The following is a 15,236-nucleotide window of genomic DNA, read 5'->3' on the forward strand; positions in this document are numbered from 1 at the left end:
ACGGTTTGAATGCTCAACCAATATAATTTCTGTAATGTCAGCTTGAGAATTGATCAGAAAATGGTGTGAGGTGTATTTACCCTATATCTTGGATATGTGAATACTTGGATCTGAATTGGATCAAGTCCTTGCAGTTAGAGAATTTCCAGATATATTTCCTAAAGAATTGTTAGGCTTACTTCCTAAAAGGGAGGTTGAATTTGCTATTAAGTTAGCACTGATAAACCGTAATTTATACATATTTTTATCCGATTCTTGGCATATTTATGAATGATTTTTCCTTGGTTTTAGTGAATTTGATGTTCCTAATCCTTTCATTTCATGTTTTTATACTCAAGAGAGCTTAGGATAGCAAAAAGAGCGAGAAACAGGCCAAAAACAGACAAAATGGGCTTAAAATAGTGTTTCACATGGCCTAAGCACTTCCACACGGGTAACCTACATGCTCGTGTGAGGCACACAGGCAGACCACACGCCCGTGTGTCATGGCCGTGACGACATTAATCCAAGTCAGAACTGCATACGGTTTGAGCACTTGCACACGGGTGTGGCACACGGCCGTGTCCCTGTCGAGCCCAAGTCTAGTTCTACTCGGAAAAGGCCACTTTTGAGGGTTTTGAAGCATTCTAAAGCCTTTATAAACACCTTAGAAGAGGATTAGGGGGGAGACGCAGAGTTGAAGGAAAAAAAATACTCAAGAACAGCCATCGGAATCACATCGGAGATAGGATTTACATCAACACTGAAGATTTCCATCCAATTTCTTAGAAGTTCTTTGGGTTTCTTTATGTTTTATTGTTTTCCATACTTTGAGATGTTTTCCATTATTATCATGAACTAAACTCCCAAATACCTAAGGGAGATAAAACCTAAGATGAATCTTATTACTTTTTTATTTATATGATAAATATTGATCGCAGTGATTCGTAACAAGTAATAAATATTTATAAAGATCAAACCTAAACTAACTATTATCACGAAGAAAAGGCAAGCGCACCTATCGAACAATAGTATAGTAACGGCAAGACTGGGATATCGTACCCAAGGGAACCAAAAGTACTAGTAATAACTATCTTTTTATTATCTAGGCCTAAGAATAAACGGGTTTGTTTATTAAACTAATTATCTAAACTAATTAACTAATTTAATTAAAGCGAAGAGAGAATTTGGAAATAGACTTGAAGAAAAGTAATTGATAAAGCCGACACCCAAGGAGGAATCCACCTAGATTTCACTTGTTATCTGACTCTGAACCGGACGATTTATTCACTTGACTTGTTCTGTAGAGATCCCTAGGTTAAGTTATTATCCCTATTCAAGACTAATAACATCTAACCCCTAGATTGAATAACCGAGACTTTTCTCTAATTAACACTCTAGGGTTGCATTAACTCGATCTATGGATTCCCTTATTAGGTTTCACCCTAATCCGAAAAAATCTCGTAACCCTATTTCTAGGCACCCGATCAACTCCGCTTAATTATGCCAAATCTACTCTTAAGCAGGGTCTATTCCTCCTTTGCATAAGCATATCAAATCATGAATTAATACCCGGAATATTAACTCAAGCATTAAGAACACATAATTAAGAACAAATCAAGTATTTATCATATAGTTCAGATAATAATAACAAGATCCATCATAGGTTTTATCCCCCTTAGGTATCTAAGGGGGTTAGTTCATAATAAAATAAGAGTACATCTCAAAAGTATGAAAATAACAAAACATAAAGAAAACGCTAAAACCCCTGAAGGAATTCTGAGAGAGATCTTCAGTCTTGGAGTAGCTCCGGCTTTTGAGATAGATCGTCTGGCTTCCTTCAAGTAATTCCCGGCTAGTGGTTTTGTGTTCCAAAAAAGTTCTGGAGAGCGAGGCCCCTCTCTAGGTCATACTTAGGATGTTTTTATAGGCTTTTGGTTGGCTTTCTTCCCCCCTAAGTATCCTTTTTCCGTGTAAAATACAACTCCTTAAAAAAGGGACACGCCCGTGTGCCACGGCCGTGTGACGTGGTTGCCAGGCCGTGTTCGATCCGTTAAATTGCCATGGCCATTTGGGCTCAATGGCCAGGCCATGCGAGTCATGTAAACCTTGGTCGACACCCTCGAAAGGTACGGGCGTGTGAGCTGCCCGTGTGGCAAGGCTTAGGCCGTGTGGTCTTCTCGATTTGGTCCATTTTGTCCCTTTTTAGCTCGTTTTTGGCTCTTTTTGACCCTTGGTGCTCTCCTAAGTACAAAACATGAAATAACCATATTAAGAGCACCAAAATCCATAAATCTAATAGTAAACATCCATAAATATGCTAAGTATTTGGGGTAAAAACATGTATAATTTGGCGTTTATCAAATACCCCCACACTTAAGCATTTGCTTGTCCTCAAGCAAAATTCTCAATTACTGCTAGAATTCATTCTTTTCGATTACATAATCATTACTGATAATGTTACAAACTATTCCACGAAAATTTATACAGTGAGAATTTAACTATAGGGGCATTAAAAGCCTCAAACAATCTAAATCGAATATTCTGATAATAAAATTATAGGTAAGCTCATTCCTTTAAGTAATTAACTTTAGTCCTAAATACACAAGAAATGACATCCTCACTAAAGATTCACTCAAATCACTCAAAGTGTTTAAGGGTCAAGACTAAGCACTCGATTGTCTAACATGAAAAGTTATTACCATAGGCTTGCATGAAAATCAAATCTCCACCACTTGTAAATGATATGACACACTAATCAAAAGGTCTTTGCATGGCTGTAATGGGGTTTAGGTTACATGTATGGATACAGGTTGAAGAACAGGGGTTAGAATTGAGATAATTTCAATATGTTACCCCACTATCAAAAACTTAATCACTGAATCACAAACAAATAGCTAGAATTATTTTATATGAGTTCATGACAACTTTAGCTTGCTGAGAATTACACTAATACTACTGAGTTTTTTTTTAAGAACAAATCAGGAATTATACTTCATGATTCAGTAACAAAAAAATGGTGAACATAGTGAGGTAACAATATTAAATTCAATCTCGATAAAAAAGGGTCAAATTAAGTAAGAAGATTTCAACAATAATGGGTTAATGGGTTAATGACGAGGGTTAATCAATGAAAAAGGGTTAGTAGGCTCAACGGGGGTTCACTAAGGGTTTAATTATGTGGGAAGGCTTTTTATGGAGTAAGTGGGTTAAATCCTAAGTGTCTTTATCATCTCAGTGTATCAATTCATATGTGTGATCTTGACATGTAAAATCGAAGCAAGTTCTAGAATAACAGTTCAATGTTGACACACTCAAACCACAAAAGAAGTGAGCAAGAAAGAAAGCTATATGCTCAAAAGACTAAAAAATTTGACCAAAAATTTGGGTTTTTAATGTCATTCCTATATACTTAAGATTTCAAGTTAATACCTCAATTCAGGAAAATAACCTAAAAATTTTAGTTCTCAAATTATCAACTTATCATGCTTGATTCTCTAATGATCTATAATCAAATAACCATGCATAATTCCCTTGGTCTAATTCATGACATATCAATAATAATTATAGATCAATCAGAATTCATTCGATCAGGATTATGAGAACATCACTTAAACACAAGACCAAATTCAAGGATTTGAGAATAATGCAAAAAGTTAGGTTTCATGTTCACCCCCCACACTTAAGATGCACATTGCCCTCAATGTACAAAGGTAGACTATTCAACATAAAGAAAATCATAAGAGGGAAATAGGTGAAACTCCCTGTTAGAATGATGCGGAGCTTGATTCTGAGGATAGAGTGTTTGGGGAAAATGGTAGCGGCCACCATTCTTGGCTAGATGAAGAAATTGGGTCATTGAACATGGAACTCGTTAGGCATTGTTCCCTATTCATTTCCTTATTGCGTAAAATATTCCTAGTAGCTTTGCTTGAAAGTCTGTAGAATCATGAAGAGCTGATTAAGAGTTGGTGTGGAAGAGAGTGTAGTGGAATTACTTGTTAGAAATACTAGAAAATGGAAAATAAAAATTTACTAATATAGATATGTCTTTATAACGAAAAATAAACATAAAAATAAAAATAAAAATAAAAATAAAAAGAGAAATAAAAATAAAAAGATAAGAGGATTCAATGATCCTCATCGGTGGGGCCCTCAGGTGGTGGTGCTGGAGTGTCGATGTGGAAGTGCTGGCACAGTTGCTGCATCATGGCCTGCATGTCGTCCATCTGTCGGTCCCGTTGCCGATCTCGCTCGTGAATCATTTTGAACTGTATAGTGCAATACTGCTCGAAGTGAGCGAGTTGGTCGAAAAGGTGCGCCAATGAAGCAACCGCATGAACTGGTCGTTCTCTAGGTGGCGCGGTGGAAGGCTCCTCATGCTGGGGGGAACATCATCAGGGATATCGTCAAGATCCTCCTCGTCAATGACATGAGAGAGACGGTATTGAGGAGGATCGGTCCCACGTCAACGTTCGATCATCCTCATGTGTAACATAGTCGTGATGCCCTGTGGGGACATCTGACCGATCAGTGTAAGCGCGAATGACTGAGCCACGGTGTCAAGGAGGCTGAAATGTCTGGCAAGGCGCGTCATGTAGGGGCTGATGGAGATCACTCCCTTTCGATGCCTCTCGGTCTGATGGCAAATGGCGAAAGCAATGAAGTATGCCAAATTAGTCACGTGTGTATTCACCATGCACCATAAATAGTAGGCATCGTGGGTGTTGACGACGCCAGTGCTTTCTCTCCTCCCGGTCAATGTGTGAGCCAATATAGCATGGAGATAGCGGAGGGAATAGGGGGGAGCTGAGGCCTTCGAGCGACTGGGGTCGTAGGTGGAAGAGAGTGGTGCCAAAGCCTTCCAACACAAGGAGGGGGAGATGTGGATATTGCATGGGAGTGCATTCATGTCCTCCTCCTCTATAAACTCACCGGTGTAAAGTCCCAGAGCAACTCCAAACTCTGGGACACTCATCGCACGAACTAGACCACCTAATCGGAAGTGAATGGTGCCTGGGTCGTCATTGTTCATCATCACCACCTGTAAATGAAAAGTAGAGCATAATTCTAAGGTTAGCTCTAAATAAGTGGGCTCGATGATAGTGAAGAACCTTTCCTATGGGTCTATAGACAGGAGGGCACGGATGGCATCAGCGAGCTGGACTTGTTCTACGGTAGCCCAATCGATGTAGCGACCTGTGGTGATGGGTCGTGTACGAAGTATTTGAAATAGTTCCTCCTCCGAGGCTTGTGGAAATTCAAGGAACGAGTGCCGAACTTCGGCTATAGCTCGTACCGAGGAAGAACCTGGTCCCCTACGTCTCTTTGAGGATGGGACTACGGCCTGCTTTCCTCTCGATGACGACATAATGTACCTGAAAATATATGAGCATTGATAGAATCCGAGATACATTAGTAGTTAAGCAAGAGGCCCAAAAAACTATTATATGCTATTTAGTGGCTTAAATATAATATAGAGATTTCTAAGTCAAGTTCCTAACTTATCTAAAGCAAAATAGTACAATATCTATGTAAAGCATGTATAATACTAATGTAGTAATACAAATTGGAAAAATAAAGTTGAGGAAGTAAACCAATGGTGGTTGTATGGCGGCACACGGGCGTGTAATGGAGAGCACGGGCGTGTGACGCGGGGAGGAAGCCGTGTGGTGGGAAAATAGAGGGTATAGGGAGGGAAAAATGGGGATTAATGCAAGTGGGGTGACTTTGAGGGTGGTTTGGGGGTTAGGGAAGTGAGAATCTAAGGAATGGTGGCCGGAATAGGGAGTAGGGGTTGGGGGAGGGTGGATTTCGGCTAAGGTTTTGAAAGGACGAAGAAGATGAACAGTGGTTTGTTTATATAGGGGAGGGGCACACGGCCTATGGCCACGCCTGTGTATTGTGAGGGTAGCTTGTGTTTTTCAAATTTTTCAAATGTGGTCGTGCCCGGCTACTATCACATGCCCGTGTGTATTGGGCGTGTGTAGCACACAGCCATGTCGCACGGTCGTGCCTAGCGTTGTTCGCTTCTCCCACGCCCGTGTGTGATGGTACCATGCTCGTGTATTGTTGTACACGGCCGAATGGCATGGGCTTGTCGCACGCCCGTGTTGAAGAAACAGAATCGAGCCTTGTCATTGGCACGCTCGTGGTTTTCTATCCCACGCCCGTGTTCTTCCTATCAAGTTCACCCACGGCCATGTCGCACGGCTGTGGGGGTTTATCGCACCCCGTGTTTTGGGGAAATCATGTCCTGCTTCAACACGGCCGTCTCGCACGGTCGTGTCTCGTACGGTCATGTCTCTTCCCCTGTTTGGCCACGGCTTCAGGCACGCCCGTGTTCCTGGCCGTGTGTGCTGAAAAACTTTGCAATTCAAAGATAAAGTTAATGATTCGAAGTGTTAGAAATTAATTAAAAATAAAGAAATCAAAATATGTTAGTGCTCGGGTTGCCTCCCGAGAAGTGCTTATTTATAGTCTAAGCTCGACTTACCTCTCCATTGATTTATCATAGTGGTGTGAGGAGTTCATACTCTTCGTTCCTGCTATCAATCTTAAAACAAGGTTTTAATCTAGTGTTGTTTATCTTAAAAGTGCCGAACTTGGGATGACTCACCTCCACCATACCGAATGGAAAAATACTGAGTACTGTAAGAGGGATTTCCTCATTCGGTGTGGTAGTGACAATGTGAGGATCGATGGCATCTAGTAAGACTTTATCGCCTACTTTAAGTTGATTAGGAGAGGTATCGGGCTTGTTTTGGCGTAGTTTCGGTTTATCATGTGTTCTCAGTTTGTGTTCTCGCCATTCGTCTAGCTCCTCTATCCGTAGCCTTCATTCTTCATGGACGTATTTGTTCTTTTCATGATAGTAGCGCACTGTCTCCGTTGTCTTGGTTTGAGAAGGTTCCTGCAAGGACGATTGAGTATTATTTTTATCATCGACAGGTTTTATAGCATTATCCTGAGTCTTAGGGGTTTTGACTGAGTCACGTGCTTGGAGTGTTGCTGCGTCTTCACCTGCACGAAGTGTTAGCTCCCCTATGCTTACATTAATAATGGTTCCGGCAGTTGCTAAAAAGGTACCTCGTTATCCTCATCTATATCTAAGACGACAAAGTCTACTGGGTAAATAAATTTATCAATTTTAACGAGAACATCTTCAATAATATCCTTAGGAAATCTAATTGTTTTGTCAGCCAATTGTATGCTCATCCTAATCTGTTTGGGTTTACCGAGACCTAGTCGTTTAAACATTTTATACGGTATAACATTTATACTTTCCCCTAGATCAACTAAAGCATTATTCACAGATAAACTACCAATTAAGCAAGGAATTGTAAAACTCCCTGGACCTTTCAATTTGTTAGGTAGCTTATTCTTCAGAATAGCTGAGCAGACTGCATTGAGTTCCACATGCGATGTAGCGTCTAATTTCCTTTTATTAGCCAGAAGTTCCTTTAAGAATTTTGTTGAGTTGGGCATCTACGAAAGAACTTCAATAAAGGGTAAGTTAATATGTAATTTCTTTAAAAGTTTGACAAACTTACCAAATTGTTCTTCTGTTCTGTCTTTCATCATCGCTTTAGGATATGGCATACGAGGTTCATAATTCGTACTTACCTGTTTAGAATCATCATCGTTTACCTCTTCTCGACCTTTGTTCATCGCGTTGTCTTGCTGTAATTCTGGCTCAAGTGCAATGAATCCTTCCTTATCTTGGGCACTAATTACATTGAGGTGTTCCCTCGGATTAGGTTTCGTATTACTTGGTAAGCTACCTTATGGTCCCTCGGAGATTAGTTTGGAGAGCTGGCCAAGTTTCAAGTCCTTGGATCGATGCTTGTTGATTCTTAAGTGCAGTCTCGGTATTTTGAAAACGGGTTTCTGACACCGAGATGAATTTAGAGAGCATCTCTTCAAGGTTTGGCTTCTTCTCTTGTTAATAAGGTGACTGTTGAAACCCTGAGGATTTTGTGGCTTTTAATTCCTTAGACCACCCTAGGAGAAATTTGGGTGGTTCCTCCAACCTGCATTATAAGTATTACTGTATGAGTTATTTTGAGATCTAAAGTTATTATTACCCATATAGTTGACTTGTTCCTCGTCGGTTGTGGGATTGAAGGATTGATATTCTATATGCATGCCTCCTCCGTTTGAGTCACACCTCATTACTGGATGTACCTGTGTAGAACCAAGAAAACTATCAATCTTTTTATTGAGAAGTTCTACCTGATTAGAGAGCATGGTGACTGAATCGATGTTATAAACGCCGGCTGTTTTTGTTGGCTTAGTCCTCATGACTTGCCACTGATAGTTATTCAGTGACATCTCCTCTATAAATTCATAGGCATCTTCCGGTGTTTTATTGTTGATAGTTCCGCCAGCAGCAGCGTCAATTATTTGTCTTGTCGAGGGATTCACACCATTGTAGAACGTTTGAACTTGCAACCATAGAGGTAACCCATGGTGAGGGCACCTTCTCAATAGATCCTTGTATCTCTCCCATGCATCATAAAGTGTTTCTAAATCCATCTGCACAAAAGAAGAGATATCATTATGTAATTTAGTCGTTTTAGCCTGCGAAAAATATTTTAGTAAAAATTTCTCGGTCATTTGTTCCCAAGTAGCGATAGACCCTCGTGGTAACGAATTCAACCACTGTTTAGCTTTGTTTCTCAGTGAAAATGGAAATAACCGAAGACGAATGGCATCATCAGAAACACCATTGATTTTGAATGTATCGCAAAATTCCAGGAAATTTGCTGAGTGAGTGTTGGGATCTTCATCCTGCAAACCATCAAACTAAACAAACTGCTGTATCATCTGAATAGTGTTAGGTTTTAATTCAAAATTATTCGCAGCAATAGCAGGTCTAACTATACTTGATTCAGTTCCTGTTAGAGAGGGTTTAACATAGTCATACATAGTACGCGGAGCAGGATTTTGATTAGCTGCAATTGCAGGAGGCAGCTGATTGTCTTGGTTTTCAGCCATCTCGTCAGTTGGAGGTTGAGTATTGTCTTGTTGTTCGTTTTCTGTGTATCGTAAACTACGCCTTATTTCTCTTTGATTTCTACGAACTGTTCGATCGATTTCTTCGTCAAAAAGTGTGGTCCTGATGGGTTTCTTCTAGTCATAAACTATAAAAACCTGCCAAGAGAAAGAAAAAGTAAATTAATAAATAATAATAATAAAAAAATTAAATTGCAAGAAAAATAAATGGCTAAAGTAATAAAAATTTAGTGTTCCTAATATTTTAGCTCCCAAGCAACGGCGCCAACAACTTGATCGCAGTGATTCGTAACAAGTAATAAATATTTATAAAGATCAAACCTAAACTAACTATTATCACGACGAAAAGGCAAGCGCATCTATCGAATAATAGTATAGTAACGGCAAGACCAGGATATCGTACCCAAGGGAACCAAAAGTACTAGTAATAACTATCTTTTTATTATCTAGGCCTAAGAATAAATAGGTTTTTTTATTAAACTAATTATCTAAACTAATTAACTAATTTAATTAAAGCGAAGAGAGAATTTGGAAATAGACTTGAAGAAAAGCAATTGATAAAGACGACACCCAAGGAGGAATCCACTTAGATTTCACTTGTTATCTGACTCTGAACCGGATGATTTATTCACTTGACTTGTTCCGTAGAGATCCCTAGGTTAAGTTATTATCCCTATTCAAGACTAATAAAATCTAACCGCTAGATTGAATAACTGAGACTTTTCTCTAATTAACACTCTAGGGTTGCATTAACTCGATCTATGGATCCCCTTATTAGGTTTGACCCTAATCCGGCAAAACCTCGTAACCCTATTTCTAGGAGCCCGATCAACTCCGCTTAATTATGCCAAATCTAGTCTTAGGCAGGGTCTATTCCTCCTCTGCATAAGCACATCAAATCATGAATTAATACCTGGAATATTAACTCGAGCATTAAGAACACATAATTAAGAACAAATCAAGTATTTATCAACAGTTCAGATAATAATAACATAATCCATCATAGGTTTTATCCCCCTTAGGTATCTAAAGGGTTTAGTTCATAATAAAATAAGAGTATATCTCAAAAGTATGAAAATAACAAAACATAAAGAAAACTCTAAAACCCCTGAAAGAATTTTGAGAGAGATCTTCAGTCTTGGACTAGCTCCGGCTTTTGAGATGGATCGCCTGGCTTCCTTCAAGTAATTCCCGGCGTGTGATTTTGTGTTCCAGAAAAGTTCTTGAGAGCGAGGCCCCTTTCTAGGTCATACTTAGGGTGTTTTTATAGGCTTTTGGTTGGCTTTCTTTCCCCATAAGTATCCTTTTTCCGTGTAAAATACAACTCCTTAAAAAAGGGACACGCCCATGTGCCACGACCGTGTGACGTGGTTTTCAGGCCGTGTTCGATCCGTTAAATTACCACGGCCGTGTGGGCTCAATGGCCAGGCCGTGCGAGTCGTGTAAACCTTGGTCGACACCGTCGAAAGGCACAGGCGTGTGAGCTACCCGTGTGGCAAGGCTTAGGCTGTGTGGTCTTCTCGATTTGGTCTGTTTTGTCCATTTTTAGCTCGTTTTTGGCTCCTTTTGACCCTTGGTGCTCTCCTGAGTACAAAACATGAAATAACCGGATTAAGAGCACCAAAATCCACAAATCTAATAGTAAACATCCATAAATATGCTAAGTATTTAGGGTAAAAACATGTATAATTTGGGAAAGGGATAATAAGGGAATCAGTAGATCGAGTTAATGCGATAATAGGAGTTTTAATTAGAAATAGATTTCAATTAATGAACCTAGAGTTAGTTGTTTTTAGTCTCGAAAGGGATAATAACATAAATCAGGGATTTCTACAGAATAAGTCAAGTGAATAAATCGTCTAAGTCAAAGGTAATAAGTGAAGTTTAGGTGGATTCTTTCTTGGATATTGTCTTCTCCATTGGTTTTTCTAAAGTATTTTCCAACTTTCATCTCTATCGTAATCTTAGTTAAATTAGAAAATTAGTTTAGTTTAAAAACAGTCTTCAATTCTTAGGCTAGATAATAAAAAGATAGTCATTACTAGTACTTTTAGTCCTCATGGATACGATATTTACGGTATCACCATAACTATACTACTGTTCGATAGGTGCGCTTGCCTTAAGTCGAATTTTTAGTTAGTATCACGACCATCAAGTTTTTGGCACCATTTTCGGGGACTAACATATTAGGAACACTTAATTTTTATTACTTTAGCCATTTTTACTTTTATTGCAATTTAATTTTGTTTTTATTTACTAAATTTTCTTTTCTTTACTTCTGACAGGTTTTTATAGTTTATGACTAGAAGAAACCCGTCAAGAGCTCTACTTTTTGATAGTGAGATCGAAAGCACAGCTCGCAGAAACCGAAGAGAAATAAGGCGAAGCCTACAATACATAGAGAAAGAGCGAGAGGCTGATATCCATATCACAACCGAGGAGATGGCTGATAATCAGAATAATCTGTTACCTCCTGTGGCTGTTGCAAACCAAGTAAATCAGGATCTTGCTCCTCGTGCTATGTATGATTATGCTAAACCTACATTAATAGGAACTGAATAGTGTATAGTTAGGCCTGTTGTTGCTGCAAATAATTTTGAACTGAAACCTAACACAATTCAAATGATACAACAGTTTGTTCAGTTTGATGGTTTGCAGGATGAGGATCCAAACACTCATTTAGCAAATTTTCTGGAATTCTGAGACACTTTTAAGATAAATGGCGTTTCTGATGATTCCATTCACCTTTGGTTGTTCCCATTCTCCTTGAGGAACAAAGCTAAACAGTGGTTAAACTCGTTACCACGAGGGTCAATCACTACTTGGGAACAAATGGCCGAAAATTTTTTACTTAAATATTTTTCGCCGACTAAAACGGTTTAATTAAGGAATGATATCTCTTTTTTTGTGTAGATGGATTTAGAAACTCTTTATGATGCATGGGAGAGATACAAGGACCTATTGAGAAGGTGCCCTCACTATGGGTTACCTCTATGGTTGCAGGTTCAGACTTTTTACAACGGCGTGAACCCCTCAACAAGGCAACTTATCAATGCAGCCGCCGATGGAACGTTAAACAATAAAACACCTGATGAGGCTTACAAATTTATTGAAAAGATGTCACTGAATAAATATCAGTGGCAAGTCATGAGAACAAAGCCGACGAAAGCTTCTGGTGTTTTCAACCTCGACGCGGTTACTATGTTATCTAACCAGGTAAAACTTTTAAATAAGAAGATTGACAGGTTGTATGGTTATACTTAGGTACATCCAGTGATGAGGTGTGATTCAAGTGGAGGAGGAGTACACAACACAGATTATCCATCCTTCAACCCTAGTACCAAGGAGGAACAAGTCTACTATATGGGTAAAAATAATTCTAGACCTCAAAATAACCCGTATAGTAACACTTATAATGCAGGTTGGAGGAACCATCCTAATTTCTCATGGGGTGGTCAAGGAAATTAAAGACCACAACATTCTCCAAGTTTTCAACAACAACCTTACCAGCAAGAGAAGAAATCGAACCTTGAAAAGATGCTGACAAAATTTATTTTGGTGTCAGAAACCTATTTTCAGAATAGTGAAACAGCACTTAAGAATCAGCAAGCGTCGATTCAAGGGCTCAAAACTCAAATAGGACAGCTTGCTAAGTTGATCTCTGAACAACCACAAGGTAGCCTACCAAGCAACATTGAAACTAACCCAAAAGAGCAACTTCATGCCATTACCGTACACAATGATGAAGGGTTAGTTGAGGATGAACCTAAACCAGAATAGAGGCAAGATTTGTGGTAAATAAAGGTGAAGATGAAGTGCACTACAGTAAGAAAAAACCGATAAGTAGAGAATATAAACCTCGTGTGCCATACCCCAGAGCGACAAAGAAAGACCACTCGGATGAACAATTTGGTAAATTCCTTAAATTATTAAAGAAATTACATATTAACTTACCGTTTATTGAAGCTCTCTCGCAGATGCCAAACGCAGTTACATTTTTAAAAGAGCTTTTAGCAAATAAGCGGAAGTTGGATAATGCGTCGCATGTGGATTTGAAAGTAGTTTGCTCAGCCATTCTACAGAATAGACTACCCAACAAGTTGAAGGATCCAGGGATTTTTACGATTCCTTGCTTAATTGGTAGTTTAAACATTAACAATGCTTTGGCTGATTTAGGGGAAAGTACTAATGACATGCCCTATAAAATGTTTAAACAACTCGATCTTGGGAAACCCAAACAAACTAGGATGAGCATTCAATTAGCAGATAAAACAATTAGATTTTCTAGAGGTATTATTGAAGACGTACTTGTCAAAATTGATAAATTTATATTCCCAATTGATTTTGTTGTTCTAGACATGGAAGAGGATAGTAACATGCCTTTAATTTTAGGAAAACCCTTTTTAGAAACTGCTAGAACTATCATTAATGTTGGCACAATTGAATTGATACTTCGTGTCAGTGATGACATGATTAAGCGTCAAGCTTGTGATTCTGCAAAAATATCTAGTAATCAAGATGATTGTTTAAGTTCTATTCACTTGAATAATGTTGTAGCTCAAACTCCTTTGCAGGACTCCCCTAGGAAGAACGTGATGGAGCCTCATTCTAATCCACACAACAAAAATAGAGCGACTCATGAAGAACGAAGACTTCAGATCGATGAACTAGACGAATGGCGAACATATGTTAAGGAGAAACCAAAAGCACACAATGAATCAAAGCGGTACCTCGATAAGCGTGAGGATGAAACAATGAAATTTAAGGTTGCGGATAAAGTATTGTTAGATGAACAGGACCCCTGATCTGCTACTTCAGAGCTTACAACAAACGGAGCGACTCCCTTCACGGTACTGAATATTTTCCCATACAGTACAGTTGAGGTAAATAATTCTCAATTCGGCACTTTTAAGGTAAATATTACTCGACTTAAACTTTATGTGGATAATATAATTGATAGTGAGAAAGAGGAGTCTTGACTCCGTGATCAGCCGTAATCACACAAAATTGAAGTAAGTCGATCTTAGACTCTAAATAAGCGCTTCTCGGGAGGCAACCCGAGCATTAACACCACTAACTAGTTTATTTTAGCTATTTTTAATGTTTTTTGTGCAGGCACAGTGGCCCACACGGCCTGGACACACTGGTGTGTCCTTGGCCGTGTGGAAAAAGGGCTAAAAATTTCCCAAGTATCGAGGCACAAGGCCATAAATTCTATCCACACGGTCGTGCGACACGGTCGTGTGAAGCACACAGCCTGGACATACGGGAGTGCCAAGGCCGTGTGAAAACTGGAGCTAATTTTTCAAATTTTAAATAAGTTAGGGAGACATACGGGCAAGGCACATGGTCGTGTGTTCAGACACACGACCGCGTGGGAGAAGCGAAGGACTTGGCATACGGCCGTACTACGCGACCGTGTGCACCACACGACCTAGACACACGGGCGTATCCCTAGGCCGTGTGATGATTGGGCATTCAATTTTCATGATAAAAATCGGTCTTGACACGAGCCACACGGGCATGTGACACGGTCATGTGGTCCAACACGAGTCTCACACAGTCGTGCCCCTTTAAAACCCCCAAACCCTAAGTTTTATTTTCTCCTTCTTCCCCACAAACCCCCAACCTTAGTAGCCGACTGTCACGTGCTCCCCCACTAACTGACCATCATTAGCTCTCCCTTCTTATTCCCTTTTCTTCTCTTCCTATCCTCTATTCTTTCTTCCTCTTCCTTTTTCTTTTTTCCCCTCTCTTCCTCCTCCTCCCTCCTTTCCCCCTTCGCGCCGCACGACCTAGTCCCCACGCCTGTGTCTTCCTCAGAACAGCATGCCCCTCCCCAGTCTAACCGACCCACAACTGCACGGCCTAGCACCCATACCCGTGCCCTCCCCGTTTACCACCGTTGACCAACATACACCTCATCGGTTGGCCATTCCACCATTGTTTTTCCTTTCTTTATTTTTATTCTTAATTTTTTTTACTTTATTCTTTTCTTTATTTATGTTTGTTTATTTTCTTTCATTTATGTTTATTATTTTGATTTGGAGTTGGTTTTGATGATTTCTATGTTAATGAATACTAGTTTAGGTTAGTTCTTCTTATTATTTTAACTCTATTGCTACTATTATTCCCTTCTATTTCATTCTTAATACTCCCATGTTTAGTTCACTATTTTAGTCATATCTGTCTCTTACTAATGCGTTTAGTATATTGACTTATTACTCATATTTTAATGT

The 15,236-nt window shown here is 39.4% G+C and overlaps 2 non-coding genes across 2 annotated transcripts; one reads left to right on the forward strand and one right to left on the reverse strand.

Annotated features, from left to right (window-relative positions):
• The first annotated feature begins 8,443 nt into the window (after positions 1–8,443).
• Positions 8,444–8,549, forward strand: LOC121228364 (small nucleolar RNA R71). The gene has a single exon (XR_005925940.1). It is a non-coding gene; the product is annotated as a small nucleolar RNA R71 (small nucleolar RNA).
• Positions 8,550–11,878: 3,329 nt separating this feature from the next.
• LOC121228477 (small nucleolar RNA R71) lies at positions 11,879–11,984 on the reverse strand. Its single transcript, XR_005926053.1, has one exon. It is a non-coding gene; the product is annotated as a small nucleolar RNA R71 (small nucleolar RNA).
• Between the last annotated feature and the right edge of the window lie 3,252 nt (positions 11,985–15,236).

This window comes from Gossypium hirsutum, chromosome A04, assembly GCF_007990345.1.
Source record: "Gossypium hirsutum isolate 1008001.06 chromosome A04, Gossypium_hirsutum_v2.1, whole genome shotgun sequence".
NCBI classification, from domain to species: domain Eukaryota; kingdom Viridiplantae; phylum Streptophyta; class Magnoliopsida; order Malvales; family Malvaceae; genus Gossypium; species Gossypium hirsutum.